The sequence below is a fragment of the Lygodium microphyllum genome, chromosome 2 (assembly GCF_053477565.2).
Source record: "Lygodium microphyllum isolate KBCC chromosome 2, Lygodium_microphyllum_v1.1.10, whole genome shotgun sequence".
In the NCBI taxonomy this organism is placed as follows: Eukaryota; Viridiplantae; Streptophyta; class Polypodiopsida; order Schizaeales; family Lygodiaceae; genus Lygodium; species Lygodium microphyllum.
The window spans coordinates 185302467-185326490 of NC_141136.1; the positions used below are offsets into that span (position 1 = coordinate 185302467).

At 41.5% G+C, this 24024-nt stretch overlaps 1 long non-coding RNA gene across 1 annotated transcript; it reads left to right on the forward strand.

Annotated features, from left to right (window-relative positions):
• The first annotated feature begins 23367 nt into the window (after positions 1-23367).
• Positions 23368-23745, forward strand: LOC148040695 (uncharacterized). The gene is made up of 3 exons (XR_015688686.1): positions 23368-23414; positions 23506-23587; positions 23697-23745. It is a non-coding gene; the product is annotated as an uncharacterized LOC148040695 (long non-coding RNA).
• Positions 23746-24024: the final 279 nt, after the last annotated feature.

Genomic DNA, 24024 nt, shown 5'->3' on the forward strand with positions numbered 1-24024 from the left:
AGCAGGAGGAAAAAGAAAAACTAGAGGAAGAATGCAAAAAGGCCGAGGAGGACTAGGAGTTAAGAAGAAATGAGGAGGAGGACCTGGCAGAAGCTACCTGCCGGTCAATCGAGCAGCAGTGCAGGGCAGATGACCCAAAAGCCTGGAATCAGCCCAGGGAAGAGAGGCCTAGCTCCAGCATGCACGCCCCAGAACTCGCACCCCCTGCAGCTCCAGAAGGAAAAGGCAAAGCACCCCTGCATCCCATCCCCACCCTCATGGCGCCCCCCTCTGAAACCACTACGCCCACCCCTAGCATCCCCACCAGCTTGGAAGTGTCCAACCTGGTGGCGTGGATGCAATACTTCATCAGCAAGGAAATGGCCCAAGGAAAAAGCACGGAGACGATGACCATGGAACACAAAAAGGCCAGCTGCAGATGCTGAATCAAGGCAGGATCAAAAGCGCCCGTGCATGGAGGCCTCAACCACCCCCACCCACACAACAATGACCCCGCCAGCCAGTTACGACGAATACGTCGTTAAGCTGGTCTCCCAACTGGAGAGGGCCAAGGAGGAGAAAAGGACTGATGTGGTGGTTGAGTTGATGGCAAAAAAAGAGTCAGTGGCAGCTTTCCAATTGGAAAAAACCCGCATCATCGCCATGCAGCAATGCCAAATCTTCAAACTCAAGCAAGAGCTGAAGGCCAAAGAAAATAAGGAAGAGAGTTACAAGCAGCAGCTGGAGGACGAGAACCAGGAACTCGTGCAGATGCAGCGGGAGTACAAACTCCTCCTGATGCAATATAAGGAACTGGAGTCAAAGACCACTACCATTGAGCAGATGATGGAGGAGCTGAACGCCAAGGAAGAGGAGAGGACCTATCTCTGATCAGCTACGTCTCGGGAAGATAGAACAAGACAACATGAGCAGAGTGCTCAAGGACCAGGAGCAGAAGCTCATAACCCTAGCTCAAAAGCAGGGGGAGAGCATGGAATGCATGAGCAAAAGGGTCAAGGAATGGGCTATGTAGAACGAGGCGCGGGTGAAGGCTCTGGTGCGGCGCCTCGTCTAGGTGGAGAAGGAAAAAATCTTGGCAAAAAGCAAAGCGGGCGCCATCCATACAGCCTTCACCACCCAACAACAAGCCTTCCTCAATACGTTGCTGCATACAACTCAACTAGAGGGAATGGAGCCGTTGGAGGTGGTAAAGAAGAAATTAAGCATCGGACGCGGGGCTGCAGATGCCACCCCAACCTGCGTAGGTAAGGTTGGGCCTAGAGGAGCAGCGGAAGTATCTACTACTGGCCGGCCTAACCCCCCAAGAGGCAGACACCCTCGGCTTTGAGGAAAGAACACTTCCAGAAAACCGGCAGGGGGAGAAAGTCGAATTCAGAATTGACATGAATAGGTTCAGAGAAGATGTAATCCCGCAGCCCCCCTCGCCGCATGAACAGGATCAGCAACAACCCGACCCGAGACAGGCCATCCTTAAAGAGCGACGGAAAAAGATGGTGGAAGAGGCCAAAAAATGGCTAAAGGTCAAGCCCGTCATGCAGCCATCCGCTCCCCTCTCACCATGCCTCAAAGACTTACCTATGCAATTCCACACCGAACTGGTGGTCTGGGAACGACAAGAACTGGAAAAGGACCCTTTCTCCTTCAGTTTTCTTATGCTTGATAGTCTGAGAAGGGTCCTGTCGATCAAGGTGATGGAGGAGGTGATAGTGGGCTGGCAGCCGACTAGACCAAAGATGGTTGGAGGACAGAGCAAAAACCCCCACCTTGTGGGGCACGAAAGAGGCCGAGTTCTGGCAAGATAAGATATACGAGGTGCCACACACGGTGAGGGGCTACGACTACCAACTCCTTTGGAGGAGATGAATATGTAATACCAACATGTTCACCTGGATGGCTTTTTGTAACATCCTACCTCACGAGCGGAATGACCCCATGTTTATGGCGTATCCCCGTAGGGTAGGTGTGGATTTTGTCGCCACCCTCCATGGGAGGCATGACTTCCACGTTATCTACAATGCCAATGCCACTTCCTTTGAAAACGCTCTACTTTTTGACCTAGGAAGCCTGCCTGCCTCCATGACACGTTTTCTTGCGGAGCTCTCCTCCTGCCTAGATCCCGCATTCATAACCACTTGTAATTACCTTAGGTTCCTTAAACTCCTAGTTAAGCAAGACTCGGCACCGCAAGAAAGCGGCTTGCCTCCCCTCTTTTTTGATCCTAACGCTATCAATAGTTGTGCCATGACCTGCTTAATGATGCGGGCTAGCCTTCTACCTTCATTTTGCCTAGCGCTCCTAGAGGATATGAGTGATAGCCAATTCACTACGTGCAGCTACCCCTTCCTATCCACCACCTCTCTCCATGTCTGCATGAACCTGAAAGGATACATGCAGAGCCATCAATTTTTACGCAAATCCATCCGCCCGCCCTCCCCCCCTCATTTTGACGACGAGAGCTAGCCTTGGCTGTCCTGCTCCTCATGTAATACTATCCCGCAATGTGGCAAAAAAAAAAAGAACTCACTATACCTAGGGGTCCTTAAGTTAGGCGTGTCCAGTGACCTCGGTTGGCTGGCTCCACTCCTAACCCCCTAGCCCTTTTTGATCCCCCCACGTCACGCTTAGGGCACATCAATGGTAGGACACACCTAGGGAAGTAACACTCCCTTATGGTTTTACCTATCACCCTAAGCCACTAGTACCACTCCCCCTTGGCACAAATGGGGTCCTCAAGTGTGGGACATCACCCGGGTCCGTAGATCCACTTCCCCATTTCACTAGCACGAGCACACTGCACCGACACGCTGATGACAGTTGCCCCCCCCTAAGTAGAGCACTGCACCTTCTTCTTCAAGTACACCACTTTCGCCCAACCACCAACTTCGGAGGCCCTTGTTCACCCATGTAATCCACTGCGCTGCTCCGATGACCATCGTTCTTGAGTTGCCACAAACCCCTGAGTCTCCATGCTACCCTTAACCTTACACCCATGCGAAAAGTGCCATGGGACTAGCACCCATCTAGGAGGGGGGTAATGTTAGCCCCAAGTCAAGATGGCGAAGCCAAGATGGCAAAAAATGGAAAAAAAGAAAAGGAAGATGAAGAAAAAGAGCGAAGATACGCATGCGGCCCCTAAAGATGGACCGGGGCAAAAAGAGCAACCATTAAAAAAAAGACCCCTCAAAAAACTCGAAAAATATTTGTAAAAGAGGGCCAGGCTCCCTCTTATGCCCATTGTAAAATATTAGATGGGTGTAGGCTAGAGGCACGGGGCTAAAAGAGGAAAATGGAAAAAGGACCTTGCCACAATGGCCGGTCATGTATAAAAGGGATGGGTGCCCATGGGATTTTAGGGTTTATATATATAAAGTTCAAAAAGTGAATAAGATATCATTCTTTGGTGTGTGGCAAAAGAAATATTCTTCTTCTTCTCTCCTTCTCACCTTCTTGCTTGTGTGTGCTCTTGAGAGAGGGAGTGTGAGAGTGTGAGGGAGTGAGTGTGTGTGAGAGTGAGGGATCAAGAGGGTGAAGCTCTTCACCATCTCCTCTTCTTTTTCTTCTCTTCCCTTCTCTCTTCTTGCACGCGCGGCTATAGAGGATGGAGCTTGGAGGTGGAGGAGGCTTGAGGATGCTTGAGCCAACATCTAGGATCGTGGAGCTACCGGTGTGTAGAAGAGAGGAGGCAACTCGTATTAGCACTAAGGTAAGCTCACTACACTCATAGGATCGACAGCGCGTCGGCTAGGTGAGAGATAGCCATTAGAGCTCGCTTGGAATGCTTGAAACAATAAGCGGTACGTGGGACTTGGTGGTTGAGCAAAATCTCCCACACTTCTCCTTGTGCATTGTGTGTGTTCGGCGTAGCATCTTGAGCAAATCCCCCCACCACGCGATTCTTGACATGGTATCAGAGCCGCACCACTGAGAAATGCTGATTTCGAAGGCTGAAGTGAAGGAGAAGAAGCAAGGTTCAAGCGAGCAAGCAATGGGTAAGAAGCTCTCCCATTCTTCCACTCTCTCTCTTTGATAGTGCCTGTGGAGGCACCGAAAGCAGGGCAAAGCAAAAATCTCAGATTGCAATGAGATTTGGTGTGCGCGAAGAGCACTGTGTATTCTACAGATTAACCCTTTAGGCCTTTCCCACTGCTATTTTGGCCATCCGAGGTCATTTTAGGTCATGTTTTAGAATCGCAAGGTTGCAGACAGCAGTTTGAGGTATCTTGCAATTTCAGTTGTGTCTTGTTGAGATATCGAGCTCCACTCGTGATACGCCAGGGTGACCCTTGTGTATTTATGTCACCGACTTGTCAGTTGCAGATGCGGTTGGTACACTGCCCATGAATAATAGCTACATGATAGCTATCCTTATCTACTCTAGTTTGTGGCTCAGTTAGTATACCACCTTAGTTAGTTGAGTTTGGTTTGAGACCCATATATAGGGTTCTTCTATTTCTTTGTACTGGAGTTCTTTTGGCTTACACAACTTAGAAGAGAAAAATTGTTTTCAGTCTCCACCCTTGTGTGTATTCCCCCATTGTGCAAGCAAGAAAGCTACAAGTGAGACTCCTTCCTTCTCTCCCACAATCTTGACATGGTATCAAAGCCTTGTTCGTGGTAAGGAGCTCAAAAAAGCAAGCCAAGCTCGCGGTGTTCTGGTAAGAGGAGTAGTGTTGCTTTCACTTTCTGTTTTGGGAGCAAATCTCTGCAGGTAGCACAGCCGAAAAGTGCAGGAGTGCATTGTCTCAGGTTGAGACGCCCTTCGCGGTGAAGTAAGAGGGCATTATATGCTTATTTGAGGCCATTTCGGGGCCTATTTTGGAGGCGGAAGTTTTCTGCACACACTCAGGAAAAGGCCCAGTTTTATGCTATGCAGCCACTGTTCTACAGGTCGGTGAAAAGTTACTGTAGAAATTGCATCGTATGCTTGTACGCAGAGACATTGGGAGTTACAGAATCATCTTTGTTGCCTGTTGATGCAAAATCGTCACTAGGAAGTGACTGTGTGGTCAAATACCACTTTCGTCAGTTTTGCAGATTTGCCCTTGTGAGGGTGAAGCTGAGTTTTTTGCAGTGACAGAATTTTTTGCAGTGTTCTGTAATGGCATCTGATTCTCATTCATAGATTGTCACTGAAAATCTTGACAAGAACAACTTCCAAGCATGGAAGTTCAGAATGACGAATTTCCTTATGGGAAAAGGATATTGGGAATTTGTTGCATGAAATGAAGAAGAACCAGTTCTTCCTGATGTTCCCAATCAACAGCAAATGCAAGCATTCAAAACATGGCATGAGAGAGCCAAGAAAGTTATGTATTGGCTGTCTATCAGTATTTCAGACTCTATGATTGTGCATATTCAGGATGCAAGTACGCCAAAGGAGGCATGGGATACTTTGTCAAAAATGTATAGCACAAATACGCAAGCCAGGAAAATGCAGCTCAAGCAAGAGTTGCATAATGTGCAAAGAGAAAATATGAGCATCAATGACTACCATATGAAGGTGAAGAAGATTGCAGATGCACTTGCTTTCATTGGGTCACCAGTGGAAGATGATGATTTAGTTTCTGTGACCTTGAATGGTCTAGGAAAGGATTATGCACAGTTTCGGACATCCATTTCAGTTCGTGAAAGATTTCCTGATTTTGAGGAGTTGATTGCTCTTCTAATTTCTGAGGAGCAGAGAAATGGTGGTGCATCTTCTTCAGGAGGAACTTCAAAAGAAGCTGTCTTCTACTCAAATGCTGGAAGATGTAGAGGCAGAGGTAGAGGAGGCCGATTTGGAGGTCGTGGTAGAAATCAGAATATGTAGCAAACTCAAGAAAACCAGTCCTATGGAGGAGGACGTGGTAACTCTAGAGGCAGGGGGAGCCAAAGAGGTCGTGGTGGATGGCAAAGAGGCCAAAATGCAAACAGTAATGTTGAATGCTACTACTGTGGTAAAATGGGTCATATGGCTAAAGACTGTTATAAAAAGCAGAATGACATCATGAATGGAAAATTGCAACAAGGGAATTATGCATCTTCTAGTAGACAGGGTGATGACAGAAATGAGCATTTGTTCATGGTGCAGCACATGAACAATTCTGTGACAAGTGCAGAAGAAAGCAATGATGTATGGTATGTTGACTCAGGTGCATCAAACCACATGACAGGTCATGCAGAATGGATGGAGGATGCAAGAAAAATGGAAAAACCAGGATTTGTGGAAACTGGTGATGATACTGCACAACCTATTGTGCAGATTGGAAAAATTCCTTTGTCTATGCAAGATGGAAAAAAGAAATACATGTCCGATGTATTTCATGTCCCGAATATCACCAAGAATCTGGTTTCTGTTGGTCAAATGGTTGAGCAGGGCTTGCAGGTCAGATTTAATCCTCATGGATGCTTTGTTGAGGATATGAAAAATAAAGGTCGCTTGATAGTAAAAGGAAAGAAGAAGGGCAGAATGTTTACATTGGATGCAGACATGTCTGAATTGAGTGTAGCAATGTTTGCACATGGGACCGGTGTAGTTGCAGATATTGATATCTGGCATAAACGCATTGGTCATGTTAATGTACAACGACTTAAATCAATGCAGGCCCAAAATATTGTTGCAGGATTGCCCAAATTCAAGGTTGCAGAAATGCATAAGGTATGTGAAGCCTGTCAGTTTGGAAAACAGGCAAGGAAACCATTTCTTAGACATGTTCAAGAGAGTGAGAAGCCATTGGAATTAATCCACTCTGACGTGTGGACTACTAAAGCTGCATCTCTTGGGGGCTGTCATTATTTTGTCACTTTTATTGATGACTATAGCAGAAAAGTTTGGGTGTATTTTATGAAAAAGAAAAGTGAAGTTTTTGGGAATTTCAAAACTCTTAAAGCTATGGTTGAAAAAGAAACAGGCCTGCAGATAAAATGCCTAAGGTCAGATGGAGGGGGAGAGTACCTCTCAAATGAGTTTGCAAAGTTCTTGCAGGAGCATGGCATAAAGCAGCAATATTCGTGCAGTTATACCCCACAACAAAATGGAATTGCAAAAAGGAAAAACAGGCATATTGGAGAGGTATCTCGTGCCATGCTCAATGAAAAAGACTTGCCAGATTTTTATTGGGCTGAAGCAGTTGCTACAGCAGTCTACATAATGAACAGGACTCCCACTGCAGCAATACATGGAATGACTCCAGAGGAGAGGTATACTGGTAGGAAACTAGATATTTCTCATTTGAAAATTTTTGGTTGCATTGCCTATGTACATGTGCCAGATGAGTTGAGATCGAAGTTGGATCCAAAAGCTGAGAAGTGCATCTTTATTGGTTACTCTCTGCAGCAAAAAGGGTATAGATGCTATAACCCTTCTACTTGTAAGTTTACAGTGAGCAGAGATGTTGTTTTTGATGAGATGAGTAGCTGGTATAAACCAGTAAATGTGATTGATGATGTAGATGCACAAAATGGTAATGCTGCACAAAATTCACAGTAGCAGTCACAAAATATTAGTGGACCTGGAGCGTCCTCTAGCAGTGGTTCACATTCTTCGCCATGGACAAGCAGATTGAGATCATGAGAATCTTCTCAAAGCAATGCAGATAGTGGTATACAGGTATCATGAAAAGGAAAAGAGAAGGTTGATCAGCCCATGTTTGATGTGAATGCAGGTCACTCTTATGTGGATGGTGAATCCAGTGGCTCAGAACAGAGCATTGATAATGAGTTGGGTATTCCTTCTATTGTTACACCTGGAGTAAGGAAGACCAGGGATGTTTTGAGAGCACTTGGGAGTGAACCTATTTTGCGCAGGTCTACGAGAGCTAGGTATCCTGTGGATAGGCTGAAATATGATGGATTTACAGCCATTCACTATGCATATATGGTCAAAGTGATACAGGAACCAGAACCCACTTCTTTTGAGGAAGCCATGGGAAAAGAAAAATGGAAGAAAGTCATGGATGAAGAAATGGATGCCTTGGAAGCAAATGCTACATGGGAATTGGTACCTTTGCCTAAAGGTAAAGATGCAATTGGCTGTAAGTGGGTTTATAAGGTGAAGCACAATGCAGATGGTTCTGTGAACAGATACAAGGCAAGATTAGTAGTCAAGGGGTATGCACAAACATATGGCATTGACTATGAAGAAACATTCAGTCCGGTTGCAAGGATGGCAACCGTAAGAGCAATCATTGCTATGGCTACATCAAAGGGATGGTCTTTACATCAGATGGATGTAAACAATGCCTTCTTGCATGGTGATTTGCAAGAAGAGGTCTATATGGAGCAGCCACCAGGTTATGTGCATGCTGTTCATCCTGAGTTTGTTTGCAGGTTGAAGAAAGCCTTGTATGGCTTGAAGCAAGCACCTAGAGCATGGTCTGACAAGATAGGACAGTATCTTGTCATTATTGGCTTTCAGATTTTCAAGGCAGATTTCTCACTTTATGTGAGAAAAACAGAGAAAGGTATTATGCTACTTGTCATTTATGTTGATGATTTGATTATGACAGGTGACAGTGATGAAGATATCCTTCATGTGAAAATGCTATTGAAGCAGAAGTTTGAGATGAAGGATTTGGGAGAGCTGCGTTATTTCTTGGGCATTGAGGTGATTAGATCACCAAGTGGGATACAGCTCTTGTAGAGGCAGTATGGATTGGACATGCTGTCCAAATATGGGATGACAGGCTGTAAGCCTATTTCAGTTCCTTTGGAGCAGAATGTGAAGCTGAGCACAGATGCAGGTGAGCTTCTAGAAGACCCTACTACGTACAGACGCATAGTAGGAAGTTTGATTTATATGACTATTACCAGGCCAGATTTGAGCTATGCTGTTGGATTGGTAAGTCAGTTTATGCAGGCTCCAAGGAAACCACGTTTGGATGCGGCTAGACGCATACTCAGGTATGTGAAGTCCACATTGTAGTATGGACTATTTTATGAGACTGGGGTTCAGATACAATTGCATGGATACACTGATGCTGATTGGGCTGGTAGTATTTCTGATAGACGATCTACCAGTGGATATGTGTTCTCTTTTGGGAGTGATGCAGTCACTTGGAGCGGCAAGAAACAACCTACAGTTGCCTTGTCGAGCACAGAGGCTGAGTACAGGGGTGCAGCAATGGCTGCATGTGAGGTAGCTTGGTTGCATAAGCTACTTTATGATATGCATCAGTCTACAGATGGGCCAGTTGTCATTTATTGTGACAACATGAGTAGTATACACTTGGCAAATAACCCAGTCTATCATGCTAGAACAAAGCACATTGAGGTGCATTATAACTATGTGCGAGAGAGGGTTTTACTAGGTCTTATTGATCTAGTTTATGTCAGCACAGAGGATCAGGTAGCTGACATATTCACGAAGGCATTGGGCGCAGAGAAGTTGCGCAAGTTCAAAGACCTGCTTGGTGTACAGGAATTGGGATTGAGCTCGAGGGGGAGTGTTGAGATATCGAGCTCCACTCGTGATACGCCAGGGTGATCGTTGTGTATTTATGTCACCAACTTGTCAGTTGCAGATGCGGTTGGTACACCGCCCATGAATAATAGCTACATGATAGCTATCCTTATCTACTCTAGTTTGTGGCTCAGTTAGTATACCACCTTAGTTAGTTGAGTTTGGTTTGAGACCCATATATAGGGTTCTTCTATTTCTTTGTACTGGAGTTCTTTTGGCTTACACAACTAAGAAGAGGAAAACTGTTTTCAACCTCCACCCTTGTGTGTATTCCCCCATTGTGCAAGCAAGAAAGCTACAAGTGAGACTCCTTCCTTCTCTCCCACAATCTTGACATGTCTGTTGTATACAGGTGCACGGGTTACAGATTTTAGATCTGTAAGTTCAAAGGTGTTTAGCAGCGAATAAACACAAGGTTTATCTGCAAACTGGTTGCGTATTGCATGTATTGTTGAGCAGACAGTGAATAAGGCTATCTGGTGTATTGCTGTGCACTACAAGTCGAGGGTTGTAGAATATTTTCTTGCTGTTTGGTATTAGTTTTGTGATAATGGCAGAGAATAGTGGAAATCCCATTATTGAGAAGCTCGATAAGAACAATTACCCTTCATGGAAGTTCCATGTGACGAACTTCCTTATTGGAAAGGGCCTTTATGAATTTATTTCAGGTGATAATACTATGCTGGGACATATCAGAAATGTAGAAACAGCTTGGATAATTTTTGAGAGCATGTTTTCAGTAAATACAAAGGCACGAAAGATTCAACTCAAGCAAGAGTTGAATGCCTTGAAGAAAGGGAAAATGTCTGTCAATGATTATGTTTTGAAGGTGAGGAGCATTGGAGATTCCTTAGCAGCGATTGATGCAATGCAAGATGATGATGATTTGGTTTCATCCACTCTGAGTGGCCTTAACAATGAGAAGGCATGGAAATCATTTGTTACTTCAGTATATGTACGGAAGCCATTTCTAGATTTTGATGAGCTGATCTCTCTCATGATTACTGAAGAGATCAATATGTAGGGTGATTCGTCTGAAAGAAATGGTGAACATGTCCAAGAATTTTACTCGAGTTCAGGAAGGGGACGTGGAAGATCCTCTTCGAGAGGCCGTGGTATGGGATGTACTGGCGATAACCAGCAAAATAGGTTCAATCAACAGTTTGGTGAAATGCAGGTTTCTGGAGGTAGAGGAAACTTTAGAGGCAGGGGGAGCTCTAGAGGATGAGGTGGATGGCAGAATAGAGATTCTAACAACTCTGGTATTGTGTGTCACTACTGTGGCAAAATAGGTCATATTGCAGCCCAATGTTATGCTAAGAAAGATTATATTCGTAGTGGTAAGTTGCAGCAAGGAAACTATGCATCGTCTTCATGCCAGAATGAAGACAAAAATGAATGTCTGTTTGTTATGCAACATATGTTGAATGCTGTTACATGAAAGGGAACAAATGATGATGTTTGATATGTTGATTCAGGTGCATCCAATCATATGACTAGCCATGCAAAATAGTTTGGAGAGATGCATGATTTGCAAAATGCAGGTTATGTGCAGACGGGTGATGATTCATGCCACCCAATTTCACACATTGGAAAAGTTCCCTTGTCCTTGCATGATGGTAAGACAAAGAGTCTTTCAGATGTATTACATGTGCCATCTATTACAAAGAACTTGGTGTCAGTCGGTCAGATAGTAGAGCAAGGGCTGCAAGTCAGATTTAATGCAAAGGGCTGCTTTGTAGAAGACTTCAATGACAAGTGCAGGTTGGTTGTAAAGGGAAGTAGAGTTGGACGTATGTTTACTCTGGATGCTGGAATTCCTACTATGAATGTTGTTATGTATGCTAAAGGAAAAGGTGTTGTTGCAGATATTGAAATTTGGTACAAACACATTGGACATGCAAATGTACAAAGGCTGAAATTAATGCAGTCCAAAGGGTTGGTTACAGGTTTGTCTACATTTAGAATTGTAGAATTTCATAAGGTATGCGAAGCATATCAGTTTGGTAAATAGGCAATACAACCCTTTTCACATGACAGAGATGTAAGTAGAAATATCCTTGATGTTGTGCATACAGATATTTGGGGGCCTACAAAAAATGTATCTCTTGGAGGCAGTTCATACTTTGTCACATTCATTGATGATTGTTCTAGAAATTTGTGGGTATATTTTATGAAGGAAAAGAATGAAGCATTTGAGCACTTTAGAACTTTCAAGGCTGCAGTTGAAAGAGAAACATGCTTGAAAGTAAAGTGCTTGAGGTCAGATGGAGGGGGAGAGTACCTCTCGAATGAGTTCAGTGATTTTTTGAGGTCTCATGGGATAAAGAGACAATTCACATGCAGGTATACCCCACAGCAAAATGGGGTTGCAGAAAGAAAAAACAGGCATATTGCAGAAGTTGCACGTGCCTTGATGACTGAAAAGAATATGCCTAAGAATTTTTGGTTTGAGGTTGTTCATATTGTTGTTTATATTATGAACAGAACTCCCACAGCTGTAGTTCATGGTATGACCCCCGAAGAATGTTTTATAGGTAAGAAGTCTGATGTCTCACACTTGAAAGTGTTTGGCTGTATTGCATATGTTCATGTGCCAGATGAGTTACGGAAGAAATTGGATCCAAAGGCTGAAAAGTGTGTCTTTATTGGATACTCTTTAGAGCAAAAAGGGTATTGTTGTCATAACCTTATCACATGTAAGTTCAGAGTGAGTAGGGATGTCATCTTTGATGAAATGAGTAGTTGGTATGCATCTAGTGGTAATGCATTGGATGATGATGATGATCATGACACTCATGTGCAGGCTGAAAAGCAAGAATCACAGACTCTTAGTGGACCAGAGACATCATCTGGTAGTCCTTGGTCTGGGAGACTATGGAGTAGCTCTACATCTTCAGGTGCATCTAGTAGCACTACTACAGGTAAAGACAAAGAAAAGAATAAAGTGTCAGATGGTATTGATGCAGTTCTTGATGGAGACTCTAGTGGCTCAGAGAGCTTGGATGATGAGCTTGGCATTCCTTCAGTGAGGACTCCAGGTGTGCAGAAAGCACGCGTCAATGCAAAGACTCCATTGAGTGATACAGTGGTACGCAGGTCTAACAGGGTGAGATACAGATTTGGTTTTGAAGGTTATGCAACTCACCATTATGCTTATATGGTGAAAGTGATTGAGGATGTTGAGCCCACATGTTTTGAGGAGGCTGTTGGTCATGCTCATTGGGATGCAGCAATGGATGAGGAGATGGCTGCATTAGAGGCCACTAAGACTTGGGATCTAGTATCATTGCCGAAGGGCAAGAAAGCTATTGGATGTAAGTGGGTTTATAATATTAAGCACAATGCAGATGGTTCTGTTAGTAGGTACAAAGCTAGGCTGATTGCAAAAGGCTATGCCCAGACATATGGCATGGATTATGAAGAAACCTTCAGTCTAGTTGCTAGGATGGCAACTGTAAGATGTGTGATTGCTTTGGCAGCAGCCAAAGGTTGGAGGTTGCAGCAAATGGATGTGAAGAATGCCTTCTTGCATGGTGATTTGCATGAAGAAGTGTATATGGATCAGCCAGCAGGTTATGAAGATTTAGAGCATCCCACGTATGTGTGCAGGTTGAAGAAGGCGCTCTATGGGCTCAAGCAAGGACCTAGAGCATGGTCTGACAAGATCAGACAGTATCTTGTCAATATTGGCTTTTATATTTCTGATGCTGATCACTCACTTTATGTGAGAAAAGGAGATGCAGGTTTGGTCATCATAGTCATCTATGTGGATGACTTGATTATTACAGGCGATAGTGATAGTGGGATTGCTGAAGTCAAGGACTTTTTGAAGAAGAAGTTTGAGATGAAGGATTTAGGTGAGCTAAGGTACTTCCTTGGCATTGAGATGATCGGATGTGATGATGGTGTATGGCTGTCCCAAAGATAATATGGCTTGGATATGTTGTCCAAGTATGGTATGACAGCATGCAAACCACTTTCAGTCCCGTTGGAGCAGAATGTAAAGTTGAGTGCTGATGTTGGGGATGAGATAGAAGACCCTACTATGTTCATGAGGATAGTGGGGAGTTTGGTCTACATGACCATTACAAGGCCAGACTTGAGCTACGCTGTTGGTCTTGTGAGTCACTTTATGCAAGTACCTAGAAAGCCACATTTGGATGCAGTCAGACACATATTGAGATATGTGAAGTCCACATTACATTATGGAATTTTCTATGAGGTAGGTACAGATGTACAGGTGTTTGGATACACAGATGCAGATTGGGCTGGTAGTATTCTGATAGAAGATCTACCAGCATATACATGTTCTCTCTTGGTAGTACAGCAGTTACTTGGAGCAGCAAAAAGCAATCTATAGCTCACTACACTCATAGGTATGAGAGTGGCATGGCTATGTGAGATGTAACCATTGCACTTGACTTGACACGTTTGAAACAATAAATGGTCCATGGGTCTTAACAGTTGAGCGAGGGCTCCCACAGTGGTGAATGTTGGGGTCCTTGTCAGGATCATCGAATAGCAACAAGGGTTACTACAATGGGAAAAATGCTTAAAGGCATTGTCTACATGAGGATAAAAGGGGGGGATCATGATTAGAAGAAGGGGGTGCTATGAAGGTTGTGTGGACAGAATCATTATTGTCGGTGGCTAGAGGGAACTAGAGAAGGCAGCTTGCATATAGGGCAGCACATGATTTTATTCATGCCACGATAAGCTTCTTGATCGGAGAGAAGCATATTTTGCTGGTTTGTTTGTGTTGTGAGGTTGGCTGCATGCTGGGATGCAGCATTAGGAGTAGCACTCGCCATTCTGAAGCCATTACTTGTGGAGCTAGTGCACTCGCACAAGGAACTTTCAATCGTTCCCCACATAGGCAATTTGGTGAAATATAGGAAATTCTCCAATATTTCCTATGTAGACAAGTACGTATTTCCCATCTATAACTAGGAAATTGCATTCCCTACATCTTATAATAGGGAATATAGAGCATTCCCTACATTCCTTTGAAAGTCCCTACATTCCCTACAGCTTATAATAGGGAATATAGAGCATTCCCCACATTCCTTTGAAAATCCCTACATAAGGAATTATAAGGATGTGATTCCCTACTTTTATGTAATAGGGGATTAAAGGTACAATGAGGATAAGATAAAGATGATGTTTATCACAATTCTCTATTTCTCAATTCAAGTTGATACTGATGGTTTCGAGAAGGTAAGGACAAAGGTGATGATGACTATCACGGTGGTGATGAGGATAAGAAAAATGAAAACAAGGAGGAACATATATTTCAATTGCAATTTGAGGCAGCTCCAGTTGACGAGAGAAAGGAAAGGCTTTTGTAAAGATTATTCAACCTTTGTTTTAATTTCATCCACGAGTCCCCCCCTTCACACCCAAAGAGACACATGCGTGGACAAAACACAAGATATTACAATTCCACAATGCTCCATGCCAACCATTATCCCCTCCATTCCCATGCAAGCATTCGAGCTTATTTTCTTATAATCACATTTACAACATATGTCATTTCTAGAAATGCCAAGTGATTAAGAGATTATTGTGCAACCATAGCATGTGCCTCTTGTGCTAGTACTCGAGCTTGTAGAAAGTGAATGTGCCTTTGCTACAACTTATACAACACTAAAATTTCTAGCTTTGGGTATACAACACCTAGCCAAACTTGTTGGCCCCACACCTAGCCCACATACTCGACTAAGGTGACTAGATCAATCTTATTTTTACTTTACTAATATTAGTATTTTATTTATTTTATTTCTATGTTTAACTTTCATTCAGGCCCCATTCCTAGACCACATGGGTAGCTATGATGGGTATACAAGAAAGGCTTGGTAAACTAAAATTAATCATGAGAATTTAAATATATTATAGTTGTATTTATAACATTAACACCCAATGCATGTAGTGTGATATGAACATAATGTGGTTGGATGCATCTACATCATCAATACTTTCTCATTTCTCATCCTCTTGCTTGATGATTTGCTTTCATTGTTTGTTCTTGTTCTCTCCTACTTGATTGTCTTTCTTCAACATTAGAATCTCTATAGACTTACATGTCCTCAATGTGCAAGTGTGTCCGACACTAGTAGCATGTGCCATCACTTTCCATTACACACCTTGCAGTCTTTTCACTCTCACATGGTATACACCTTTCAAGCACGTCACATGATATTGGAAGATACTTTCAAAAACACATCACGGAAGGTTGTTATACATTACAAGATTGGTATGCATACACACACGAAAACACACACACACACACACACACACACACACAAGGCATTTCATTGCAATATTGTAAAAAACAATCTAATAGTAACTAAAAAGGTTGCGTTTTTTGGTATTTTGCCACTTTGACTTCATTTTTCCTAGGTTTATTTTGGAATATGTGTTGTACAGATATAATACAACAAAATCTTTGCTTATGTATGTTAAATCAAACCACCTAGTACATTATTCCATTATAGCCCCATAGAGAGAGAGAGAGAGAGAGAGAGAGAGAGAGAGAGAGAGAGAGAGAGAGAGAGAGAGAGAGAGAGAGAGAGAGAGAGAGAGAGAGAGAGAGAGAGAGAGAGAGAGAGAGAGAGAGAGAGAGAGCACAAAGTTGTTACCCTTAAGACTTCATTTTTCCTAGGTTTATTTGGGAATATGTGTTGTACAGATATATAATACAACAAAATCTTTGTTCGTGTATGACAATGGGATATCGACTAGCCCTGAAGTAGGTGTTTGAAGTATCATGCCAACCATATAGAGAATCCTCATCCCAATCTATAGTAGCATAAATGATGGAATAGGAAGAAATATATGTGATGCCTCTATTATCCCTATTGTCTAGAAATATGCTTTCCAAATGTGTCCAAGTATTGTTGATTCACAAAAGTCTCCCAAAAGCAATAGCACGGTGAAATAAATTTTTGAGTGATGGCTACCTAAATTTCTTGCATGTATACGTGTAATATATCATCGTCCTCTTTGCAACAATAATAGCATGGGAGAGGTCAATCGTAAACAAAATTGGTATCCTTTCATGTAGACTTATGCAAGTTACCTGTTGCTTAAGCGTGATGCACCTCAATTCAAAGACACCAAAGGGAATCCCCACGTTCTCTCAAAATTCTTGACATGAGAGAATGTAAAAATGTTAGCTCTTGAGCTTGGAGGGAGCCTAAAGAAATCGGGTCACCGTTCGTGGACCTGGGGCGAATGAAAAGAAACCAAGCCAAATGTGCTTCATGAATTGGACCGAGACTTGTACGCCTCTACGACCATAAACAAGTGAGGGCTCATAGAGACCGGTGAGCGTGTAAAGAAGTGGGCAAAGCCATGTTACGATCTCTTTGTGTTTAGACCATCTGAAACTCGTAGGTGCCGGCGAGGACAAAGAAATTGGAGCTCGTGGATGCTAGCGAGTGATACAAATAAGTGGAAAAAGCCAGGTCGTGTCTCCAAAGTCGAGCTACTGTGTTGGTATGGCTGGAACGACGGAGCAGGTGCCAAAGGAAATGCAACTGCCTAAGGGCGAGTGGTTATGTGGTCCACTATAAAATAACACTTACCCTGTGTGGGGACCCTTTTCGAATGCCTAGCTACTGAGATGTATGGATCGTGATGGTGGATGTGTGTAATGCTTGAAAACCTAGAGCGAGCTAAAAGAAGTCGGGCCCGTGGATCACTCGCTCTCTCTCCATCTTGACCAAGCCGTGCACGGAGTCATAAGTGAGGAGTCAAGTGGACTGGATCGAGTAGTGGGGGCCCCCTCACAACACCAAGCCATGCAGTACGTCACGAGCAACTACACCAAAATCTGACACTCAGGATACGGTAGCGTCTCCGTTGTGTTCTTAGTGAACATGATTGTGCATCAATGATGATGTGGATATGCATTAACATGTATTTTTGTGCATGTGGTAATTTGATGTGTCTATGTATGTTTATGGATTTGGTTACCTTGTGATTTTGAGTTTAATTTTATACATGCGTGAAGAAGTGCTATGAAAACACATGCTTTCTGTGTGTGTGTGTGTGTACTAGGCACTCCACGCCTAGCTCCCAGTGCTTCGTGCCGAGAGAGAGAGAGAGGGGGGTGACACGTGGTGATAAGGGGGGTGCACAACAAACTCTAGACCACTTACTATATAGAAAGTTCACACTATAACTAGGAAGAATAGCAACCAAAATAGGAAGAATGTAGAATTTTCTAGTTATAACTAGATAATTTTGTCATCACAAACCTCTTCTAACTAGTAAATCCCTTTTTCTAGATAGTATCTAGAAAGTTGAAGCCTTATCTAGTAACATTATCTGGTAAGTTATTGTATATCTAGTAACAATATCAACATAACTAGGAAATTATTTTTTTCACTAGTCATAACTAGCAAGTACTATCATCTAGCTAGGAAATTATTTTTTTCACTAGTCCTAGAATATGCTTAGCCTATGTATACACATAGGATTGGCTTATAGTATACCTAGTATTTTCCTAACTTTCCATACGTGTACCCTATGCCTACCCCTTGTGTATTTATGTTAGACATACCTATGTCTAGCCACTCTATAGCCTCTATCAGTTTGTCTGTATGAGGAGCCTATGCATATACCTTGCCTATATAACTAATCCAATCTAAACCTAAGCCTAAGCTTAAGCTCTACCTTACTACAAGCCTAGCCCTAACACTAACCTTTAATGTAGCATAAGCCTAGTATATATTGAGTATATATTACACCACATACTTCATAGATTATCTTAAGGGACTGAGAATTAGCAAGATTAGTTGAAGAAGTTGATCTCTCACTTGTGCACAAGTAACTAGCTTATTGACGAGTGGAGTGTTGTTCCCATTGCATCGAGTAGCATTTTTCTCACTTGGCTATAGGTTGAGGTGTACATGGCATCTCCCCTATATCATAAGTACCTACATGAGTCTCATCTTGCAACATATCTACAAGCTATCAATATTGTATGGGTATATATTTGCATCAACCATGGCTATGCATGAACATTCACCACATTGGTTAGTACCCTTGAACCACACTGTCTTTTCCCTCTTCATCATGCGGACCACACATTGCCTTTTTCACCCAACCACTTAAGCACCTTAGTCCACTCAACTACTATGTAGATAGGCCACATGATTGTTTAGCCACATTGGAGAACTCGATCACTTGAAACACATCGTCCTAACTACTTGGAGCACTTTGGCCACATGTTTAATTAGGCAAAAAATTCAAGCACACTCTTCCACGTGCATAAACTCAATCACATAGTCACGTAGTTGCACAATCATGCACCTTATTTCAACTCACTTTACCTTTCATATGTCTCTTACCCTTGATCATGAGGTACCCTTTGACCACATTGAGAACTTCATTTTTTTATGACAATTTAGCATTAATACATAGTAGAGTAGAGATTGATGCAAATTCTAGCATTTCTCACAAAGCATTGACATAAATTACTTATTTTTTGGAGCCATCCCCATAGGAATCGACTTGATAATGCATATGGTCATTTGGTAGCAAGGGAGTAGCAAAGAAAGGGCACTGATTGCTATAAGGATTGTGCATTTCAGGGTTGAATAGATGGGCACTAATTGTGTAGGATGGTAAAACATCGACTTAGTGTTGATTGCTATGGCATGAAACAGATTGGGAACAGGGTTAAGGACTTGAATTTAGGCTTATGTGTGAGTTAATTTAGCAAAAGATGAGGAGGAACCTACTCGCAAGCAGCTGAGGAGTTGGTCTGTGTAGGGGCGCACCTGTGCACTTATTGACATGTATGCAAAGTGTGTCCTTCTAGCAGAGGCACAATTGTTATTTAATCAACTGAAAATTTGAGATCTGCTATCAGGGACTGCAATGATTTCAAGGTACATGGCAACTAGTAAACATATCATTGCTCCTAAACTGTACGTGAGAATGCTTCAATAGGGTATAATGCTTGACAATTACCTATTCTCATCCATTTTAAAGGCATGTGGGAGAATTCAGAAAGGAGAATGGGGTACAACGATACACAGTCAAGTTGTCAAAATTGGACTAGATCAATATGTCATCATTGGAATTGCCATTATTGACATGTATGTGAGATTCTGATACCTTGCAGGGAACGGCTTTTCAAGCCTCCCTTTGCCTCTGCCTCAGAATGGCTTCCCCAAGTGCCTTATGTCTATCTGGTTCTGTCTCCGTTTCTTTCTCTCTCGCGTTCCGTGAAACCTTATCACTGCTAATTTGTGTTTGCCCACAAGGAAGCGAGGTAACACGTGAAACATTACTAGTGGAGCGGCATCAAGGAATACCGTTGGACAATAGATGTTAGACAGATGTGTGGCAAAGAGAGCGAGGAAGGGGCGGGAGGACGCCTTTTTGTCACGTGTCTGTCTTTCTGTCAGGAAACCTCCTACAAGCAAGCCTTGTTTCTTCTGCGGCTCCTTGCATATTCCATCGGGATCCCGCCTCCCCCCTTTCTTATTACAGCTCCCATGGCCGCTATTTTCTCTTCCATAAGCTCCTGTCCGTCCCTGAAACCCTACCCCCGGTCTCTTGCTCTCACATGAAGTCTCAGTTTTGATTACTACAAAGAAGAAGCAGTTGGAGTCTGAGGCAGCAGGGTTCAGTAGTAGTGGAAAATCCAAGGAGCAGTGGGAGGAAATAGAAGCATTTTGTCAGAATAATGGAATTGGAAGGAATGCATAGCAATGCAGGGATAAATGGCAGAGGCTCTGACGGGTATACTCAAAGGTTGATGACTGGAAAAAAAAATGGTCTCCTGACAAATTGAGTTTTTGGCAGATGAAGTTGGATGAAAGGAAGGCAGAAGGTTTGCAATTTGGTCTTGACCAAGAGACATTTGATGCTTTGAAGGAACTCCACAATAATGTATATGGAACAAAACCTGGAGTTGAAGAGCTCAAAATTTTACTCCAGGTATTTTGGAGCATGGGGATAAGGAAATTGATGGACATGCTTTTGAAGAGTTAGAGGATACTGTTTTGAGTGAGAAAGATCATGGTACTTCTGAGGACAGAATAAAAACAATAAATGTAGAAGAAACTTGCAATGGACAACTTGATTGCAATGTAGAAGAAACTTGCAATGGACAACTTGATAGCTTTCATGCCTGATTGTGACAACTGAATCAAAAGGACAACTAAACAATACTTTTTCAATCCCCATGAGATGTGACAAGTTTCACACACACAAATTGGATGCTTCTGGTATTGTTGTCACTATTGAACCTCAGCTTGTAAGTAATACAACTCCTGCATTCAAGTTCATTGTGTCCCGGTTGCCTCATTGGGCACATGCCAAGGTTGTAGAGACCATTTTGGAAATAAGATTTAAGTTTTGTTCTTTTGAATCAAGATGGGTGGAGGTAATATGTCCTTTTATTTACTTTTTGTTCTCTATAACTTGATTATGTTGAATTATAGCAGAGCATGTTAGAATGACTCAAGCTTGATGCAGAAGATAGCATCGTAGAAGACAAGGCTTTTGATGAATCTATAGAAATCACGGGATTAGAATCTCCCCGGATGAGCTGCAAAACGCTTCATTGGAAAAGCTCGAAGAAGTTGGTCAAGATTTTTCTTTTGGATACGTATACTTTGCATTATGTGCTATGTAAGTTCCTTTCACTACTAACTAGTTTGAAGTTGACTTTATGGTTTGTGCAATCCATTTTTTGTGTGAGTATAATTATGTGTATTGCTTCTTTAATTATGTAGGGACTAATTGTAAGTCATCTAGGAGACCCAATTCAGTACTAATATGGATTTGAAGAACATTCTCTGATCATAGATGTTCCACAAGGTAATCCTTTATTGTTGGGAGTGGTGCTTTGTTGATGGGAATGGTAGTTGTGCATTATGCACCTCTCCATATGCACAAGTGCATCATACTCTATCCTTTGATTGGTCATGTGGGAAATCTCCCTTAGCACATTGTACCACCCTTCCTTGTTACTTATAGGCACAAATTCCACTCATGTGCTTATGAGTCACCTCCTTCCTTGAAGGACACAGGGAGTGGAAAACAATCACCTTATATTTAGACCTAGTCCCACCCTCCCTGATTGATAAATGCCAAGTTTGGATCAGTTTTTGGTTGCATGAAAGTGTATCTTCCATGGGCTATTTTTTTCCCATTTTGGGTTGTTTGGGGCAGATCTAAACTTTGGAAAGTGAGAATAGAGGATCAAGATTGGAAGGATTGGTGGCTATGTGTATCCATGAAAAAGCAATGGCAAGTACTCAAAACAAAAGCAATTGCAATTGACAATAAAAAAAAGATTGTACCTACCATATGGTGTTTGCATGAGCATGAGGCAACAATGTTATGACGGTATGTTTATTGAAGTCTTTTGTTTTGTATTGCTTAATGTAATTTACATTTTCAAACATGCATTGCAAACACTTTCTTATTATTACCATGCCTATGTAGGTTTGCCATGTCGACTTCTAATCTAGAGATGATGGCTCTTTTGAAAAAAATGATGAGTGAGGATCTCAAACTACTTGGGCTTGTGGATTCAGTTGTGGAAGAAGTGAAAGGTAACTAACTCTAATAACTAAATTTATACCTCATTTTATTACTAATTCATGTGTTCTAATCCAAGTGCTAAGAAATTAAGTGATATAGTTTGATATAGCACTTCTTTTTAAAAAATATAAGTCTCTTATGTTTCTAAACTTTGGTTTATTATGTGTACATAAAGGTAACAAAATCACAAATGATGGTACAAGAGATAATGGAACAATGTAAGCTAAGGAGGTCATTGGCCCGAATGTCTCTTCAAATCATGATACAGGTATATGTCTTTATTTCTACTAAACTTTGAAAATTAAAATTTGTACATATATTACATCTTGCTTTATTAGGTGATTCATTTTGAGATTAACTAGCTTTAATTAGTCTCTTTGCCTAATTTAAAATGTTCATAGTTATTCATATTTTTAAACTTTAAGTAATTGTGTGTATATATATAAACATAGATAAAAGAACAACAAAAGGTGGGAAAAGAGGTAATGTAAGAAAGGGAGATTAGGAGGTTACTTGTGATAATGTTTCTTCAAGTCAAGATGCATGTACCAACTTTAAGGATAAAAAACTTGTACAAATTTGGTGACCCAAATTGATACAAAATATCTAATTATTTTCTTTTGTATTATTGAAAATTTTCATAACCTTGTATTATCGTGAGCTTTGGTTAACTCTATGTATATATAGGTAAACGAGTTACTAAAGATGACAGAAGAGACAATGCAAGAAAGGAAGACATTGAGATTGCTTGCCTTAACACTTCTTCAAGCCAAGAATCAGGTATTACCAGCTTTCTTATGTTGATAATGAGTCATTTTTTGAAATGGTTATACTAACTAATGATATTTGATCACTTGAGTATCAATAGGAGTGATACGCATACCATCATATGATGATATCTATCGGCCACCCATGTTGAAATTTAGAGAAGAGGGTAGACTTTATGGAAAAAAGCTCTTGGCTGAATACTTTAAAAGTCAACACATTGTCATGCTCGAAAATTATCATCGAGTACATAGGTGGTTTGAATCCTTAAACCCAAATGATCTATGTTATAAAAATGCGGATAAAGAGTATATCATGAAAGTCATATCAGAGAATCACCATGAGATTTTACCATTGAAGTTTACTGGATGTGAGTACATATGGAGAGAGAATGACATATATGACTGGTGGAAGGGTACAAAGCAAGATGAAAGAAGTTATTTGAAGAAAAAAGATCTTTTAAAGAAGGTAAGTTGATTGTTACTTTTTTTTTATTGGCTTTCCTAATATTTGAGGTGTAGATTCTTAGTTATTGAACTATTAATCTTATGACATATAGAGAGAATTATCTGCATCTCTTGGAGTGGATTATATAGATAAGCTTCAAAATGTATCAAATGACATAACATCATCAATGGTAAGATGATATGATTTATAAGTTTGATATCATAAGTGTAGGATTGGTTCTTTTTCTCCCATACTCATTTAGGGGTGTCTATTGATGGCAGAGTGAACCATATGTTGCTACTATTGATTCTATTCAACTTGATGTATACATTCCTAGCATGGATGATATTTCAAATGAACAAGGTTTGGAAAAAGGTATCTTATAATCTTATATGTTTATCATTTTTGTACTTGATTCCATATATTTTGGAGACATTTGATGTATACACATTATCTTATTTTGTTGATGTAGCCTCTTGAAGAAAGTAGCTCCTTTGAAGGACAACAATACAAGCAAACATATTTATCATTGCATGTAATACTTTTAAGCTCATATCTAATAACTTTCTTTGAGAATGTCTCTTATACATATACTTATACATTAACTTTCATTTCCCATAGATGAATATGTTTGTGGAGGAAGAAAAGAGCTTTGAAGAATTTCAATGTTATACATCCAATGAGGTTCTTTGCTTTATATTATATTTAAGACTGGCCATATGATTTATGTTCTTAATAGTATCTTATCCTTTACATGCTTAAAATGTAGGATGTTGAAAATGAAGATGAGACACTTGATA